Source organism: Mustela nivalis (assembly GCF_964662115.1).
Source record: "Mustela nivalis genome assembly, chromosome: 19".
NCBI lineage: Eukaryota > Metazoa > Chordata > Mammalia > Carnivora > Mustelidae > Mustela > Mustela nivalis.
Window position 1 is genome coordinate 37,366,302 of NC_139038.1, and position 6,000 is coordinate 37,372,301.

The following is a 6,000-nucleotide window of genomic DNA, read 5'->3' on the forward strand; positions in this document are numbered from 1 at the left end:
TATTTATTTGACAGACAGAGATCACAAGCAGGCAGAAGGGTAAGCAGAGAGAGAGGGGAAAATCAGACTCCCTGCTGAGCAGAGAGCCCAGTGTGGGGCTCCATCCCAAGACCCTGAGATCATGACACACACCAAAGGCAGAGGTTTCACCCACTGAACCACCAGGCACCCCTAAATGATAGGATATTTTTTTAAGATTTTATTTATTTATTTGACAGAGAGAGAGATCACAAGCAGGCAGAGAGGCAGGCAGAGAGAGATGAAGGGAAGCAGGACCCCTGCTGAGCAGAGAGCCCCATGCGGGACTTGATCCCAGGACCCCGAGATCATGACCTGAGCCGAAGGCAGTGGCTTAACCCACTGAGCCACCCAGGCGCCCCATGATAGGATTTTTTAAAAAGATTTTATTTATTCATTTGACAGTCAGAGATCACGAGTAGGCAGAGAGGCAGGCAGAGAGAGAGGGGGAACCAGGTTCCTTGCTGAGCAGAGAGCCTGATGTGGGGCTTGATCCCAGGACCCTGAGACCATGACCTGAGCTGAAGGCAGAGGCTTTAACCCACTGAGCCACCCAGGTACCCCAAATGATAGGATTTTTTAAAAGACTTTATTTGAGAGACAGAGAGAGAGAGAGAGAGCCAGCACAATCAAGGGGAGGGGCAGACGGAGACGCAGGCTCCCCCCTGAGCAGGGAGCCCGATGCAGGGATCGATCCCAGGACCTTGGGATCATGACCTGAGCCAAAAGCAGACGCCCAACCAACTGAGCAACGTGGGTGCCCCAAAATGATAGGATTTTTAAAAAAGATTTTATTTATTTATTTGACAGAGAGAGAGAGATCACAAGTAGGCAGAGAGGCAGGCAGAGAGAGAGGGGGAAGCAGGCTCCTTGCTGAACAGAGAGCCCAACATGGGCATGGGGCTCGATCCTAGGACCCTGGGATCATGACCTGAGCCGTAGGCAGAGGCTTTACCCACTGAGCCACCCAGGCACCCCAAATAGGATTTTTTAAAATAAAAAACGTCGGGCGCCTGGGTGGCTCAGTGGGTTAAAGCCTCTGCCTTCGGCTCAGGTCATGATCCCAGCATCCTGGGATCAAGCCCCACATCAGGCTCTCTGCTCAGCAAGGAACCTGGTTCCCCCTCTCTCTCTGCCTGCCTCTCTGCCTACTCGTGATCTCTGACTGTCAAATAAATAAATAAAATCTTTTAAAAAAATAAAATAAAATAAAAAACGTCTTCCAAATAAAAATTGTCTTCTAGGTAAATAAAGCATGGTACAAACCAGGGCCTGACAACCACCACCATCACTGCTAGAGGGAGACCCGGGGCCTGCCCTGAGGTCTGGGCAGTGGTGTGCGGCCAGCCAGCTCTCTGGGCTGCTGGGAATGAGGGGGGCCTGACACCCTGCCGGGCGTGAAGAGCAGGTTCTCAGGGTGCCCATGAGGGCATTGTGTGGCCTGGACCCTCCATCCGGTCTAGCCTTAATTCACAGCCCATCCCAAGCACAGAACTGGCTGCTGGAAGGAAGCAGCTGCTCATGTGTCAGCGAGGACAGTGCCTGACCTGGGGTTAAGGGACAGCAGGAGGCTGAGGAAGGGGTACACAGGTGCATTCCCTGAACACGGCTGCAGATGCTAATAGCGGTAGCCCCTGGGGTCTCCCACGAGGACACTCAGGCACCACATTGATGCTCTAGAAGGAGCACAATTCCCCTTGTCAGAACCTGTTAGATGGGAAGGCTTAGGCTTCCTCTCAGGAAGTGAGACATGTGGAACTGGGGGGGGGCGCACTGTGATCCTGCTGAGAGCCCTGAGGGTCAGTTAGGCTGCATGCAGGGCCATCCCCACAGAGGGGCCATGTGAAAGCAGGTGCTGGCGGGGGTGTGGGAGGGGGGACCCCAGGGTGGGCTGAGCTCCGCACAGACATTGGTCACTGCTCACAGAAGCAGCCGCGGCTGAGGGAGTCAGGCGTCTGCAGTGTCCGCAGCTACGGCCCTGTGCCCAGGGCCACCCCTCCCCCTGGGAATGGCCAATGCTACCATCTCCATGTCAATCACAAAATGACCAAATGATACTAAGCACACTTACAGTGAGAAGTAGTTGCTGCAGGGAGTTTGGGGGGTACCCCCAACTGTGGGCCCAGAAATACTCACCCATCTCCCCTCCAGAATTGCCCAGCTGGGGACAGCAGCACTGGGGCTCCTGCTCAGGGGCCAACAGGCTCCAGGGGTGGGGGTGCGGGGGGAGGAAGCCGGCTCCTGGGACCTCAGGAAAGCGTCCTGGGGCAGGGGCACCCCAGCTCCTGAAGACTGGGAAACTCTGGCCTGGCCACAGGCTTGTGTAAAGGCCTCGAGGCAGCAGAGGAATTGAAAAACAACCTACCCCGAGAGCGGCCCCAGGGGCCAATGCAAACCAGGCCAGCCACTTCAGGGCGGGGCAGCAGGAAGGGGCCTGGGGAACCCGAGTGTTGTGGGGGACAGCCGGGAGAAACAGAGAGCATTAGGAACAGGGGTGCTGCCTGTGGCGTGAGGAAGATAAGGAAAGAGAGAAGCAGTTTCCCAGAAGAGGCAGAGGCAGAGCCTTAGCAGCTCCAGGAGAGGTGGAGGGGTGGGGGCGTGGAGGGGTGGAGGAGTGGAGGGGCTTCAGCACCGGGAGGAGTCCCACCAGACGGGCATCCGTGTGGCTGCAGAGAAAATGGTTCCTGCGGTTTTCTGTGTGGGATATCGGTTCACCCAATTGGAAGGTCTTTCCCAATGTTCAGAAAGACATTACTGTGGATCGCTGCGAACCCCCAGGTAGAACCCCTCCCATTGCACGAGGAGGACTTGTTGATACCAGGCTCCCGTGGGTCAGGGCTTGGAGTGATTCTGGACTGAGACTTTGTACCGAAGCCCCTGGAGGCTGTTCCCCTCGCTGCTCCCGGGGCAGTGCGTGTTGGCAGGATGGCACCGTGACCAGGAGTAAACAAAATCCGGACGGACTTGGCCTGCACTGACCGCGGCAGCGAGAGCATCAGAGCGTGTCATCTTCTGGAGAGAGAGATCCAGCCTCAGGCCGGGCCCTGCTGGTCTCCCGCACACCTCCAGTTGTCATTCCCTGCACACCACCCCACATTCCCCAGATGTTCTCACAGCAAATACTTTAGTGAGGTTCCACTACCTGGCAGTAATTTTATTTAGGACTCAAGTGAACATGAATGAAACTAAGATTTGGCTGCCAAGCCACACGCCTGTCTAGTCTCACTTGGTCCCTCACGATTCTTCATTCATTCGGATGCTCCAGAGCGTCAGTCCGGTGAAGTCCATTTCTCAGCCAATAACTGCCCTACATGAGAACGGAGAGGTGAAGAGATTCACATAATCCTTTCTCCTCCTTAATTACCAGCTCGCTAGGTTTTGGCAAACCATGGCCTTTGCCAGGCAGTGCGCTTCTGTTGGAAACAGAGCAGAGGCCCACTCTCGGACCTCCATGTAATCGCCGGCGCCACTGGAGCAGACCCGACCTGCAGGCGCCCCCGTTCAGGGGCGCTTCTCGAGGAAACACCCTTCATGGCTGAAACCAGCTGGCCAGCTAGGGGATACACCACCAGATTCAGCAATCTGAGGCAGGAGGTCTCCCACAGTTGGTGTGTCTGCTCCACACAGAAGTGTCTGGTGATTTTGCTTCCTTGGCCCCCAGCACAAAGTTAACAAATTCCGCACAGGCAGGTCACACGCGTGTGTCTGCAAACGTGTGAGGCATTTCGTCCATAGCCATGAGGCACATGGTGCTGTACTTGTTGACCACGACCCAACACTAATATAATGAAGACCATGATTTTTAATTTTAAAATTTAGTCAACATACAGTGCAAGATTGGTTTCTTCCAAAACGTGGTTGCTTTCCTACCTACAGGCTTGCAGTGTTATTCTCTCGGATCTCCAACCGACAGCCGAGGAGGGAACACAGCAGAGAGAGAGGGAGGCAGAAGCGGGCTCCCCACAGAGCAGGGAGCCCGATGAGGGGCTCGATCCCAGCACCCCGGGACCATGACCTGAGCCAAAGGCAGACCTTAACGACTGAGCCCCCCAGGTGCCCCCTACCAGATTATTCTTAAAGATCCATGCACTTCTCTGCCTACCTTCCACGTGGTAGGGGGAAGCGCTGGCGAGGCGTCCTCCACTTCTGCTTTAGTTGATGACTTTCCCGTGCAAACGAGACATTTGGGGGCAGAGGACAAGGACACTCAAGATGAGCGTCCATTCCAGAGACCTCACTATGCTAATTGGTGGCATTTTTTTTTTTTTGACCAGTGTTAGTCTTGTGAATTTTGAGGACATTCTTGACTTAATGAAAATTTAAGTGTCTGTACAAATTAAATCTATTCCTGGAACACAGAAAGGACTGTGGGAAAACTGAAGGCATCTGATTAAATCTGCAGTTCACAGCACTATAAACCAACATTCACCTCTGCTGGGGTCCCGTATCCACACAAGAGAGGCTGGGCAGGGTCCATGGACACTCTGTGGGACCTTTGCCTCTCTCTGGTAAATCTGAAATTATTTCCTAGTTAAAAGTTACAAACACCGCATCTATTAAATATAAAATACTTAAGGGGACTATAACGGCCTTATGGGCTCAGGAAACAAATAAGAAAAATTTGAAAGCCTGAAATCCTCAGAGATTTCTAAACCAAGGTGCAGTGAAAAACTCAAAAAGTTAATCCCGCAGCTTATAAAAGCAGGAAAAGTTGAAATACGAATTTTTATTCAGCAATTAGAGCTCTGAACATTTCCTAATTCAAATGACTTACTCTTGTATTATAAACTGTTTTTTGCAAAACTCATGTTCTGAAGCCCTAAAGGCATATAGTCCACGTTAAGAAATTATTTAATTTAATGAGCTGGTTTAAATTATATGATTAACTTGTTTATTTATTCATTTATTAATTGATAAGTAAACTCCATGCCCAATGTGGGACTCAAACTTACAACTCTAAGACCAAGAGTCCCAAGCTCTTCCAAGCCTCTTCTGAGCCAGAGAGGAGCCCCTCAAAATAAACTTTTAAATGTTTATAGAAAAATGAATGGTAATTTCTCATGCAATTCCATAAAATCCTAGTGATTTTTAACATCAAAAGCAAGTTTTATGGGGTGCCTGGGTGGCTCAGTCATTAAGCATCTGCCTTTGACTCAAATATCGAGCCCCTCATCAGGCATCCTGCTCGGCAAGAGGCCTGCTTCTCCCTCTCCTGCTCCCCCTGCCTGTTTTCCCTCTCTTGCTGTGTCTCTCCCTGTCAAATAAATAAATACAATGTTAAAACAAACAAACAAACAAGTTTTATAGGGCACCTGGGTGGCTCAGTTGTCAAGCTGAAATCATGATCTTGGGGTCCTGGGATCAAGCCCCACGTTGGGCTCTCTGATTGGCAGAACCTTCTTCTCCCTCTCTGTGCTCTCTCGCTCTCTTTCCTCTCCCTTTCTCAAATAAAATTAAAAACTTAAAAAAAAAAAAGCAAGTTTTAGGTAGTAAGAAATCATAGAGAATATTAACAAAACATATCCTATTCAGGAACACCTGATACGTAACAAGGATGATAAATAGGAATTTTAAAAGTAACAACCACACATACCTCTCCATTCAACAGGCCAGCCAGGAAGACTGCTCGCCAGGGGAACAGACGGCTGCACGTGCACACAAAGACCTCACGCTGGACACCAACACGGTAGCTAAGCCTCAGGGGCCCTCCTCTGCTGGACCTCTGGGAAGGCCAGACAGGGCCCTGGGTAGCCACAGACTCCCCAGGGCTCACTCGGGGACAAGCAATCCCCCAGTCCCCCTGCAGAGGGAGCCCGCAAACAGTGCTGGGACACCGTTTTCAAAGGGCCACAATGTTCCATGCGATGCCCTGACCAGTAGAGCAAGGGTGCAGTTTCCAGCGCCCACCCAACTCGGGGGGCGCGCCCCGGGGAGCCCCTGGAGGCCCCCGTGGTTGAAGAGACCAGACTTGGACCCTCAGAG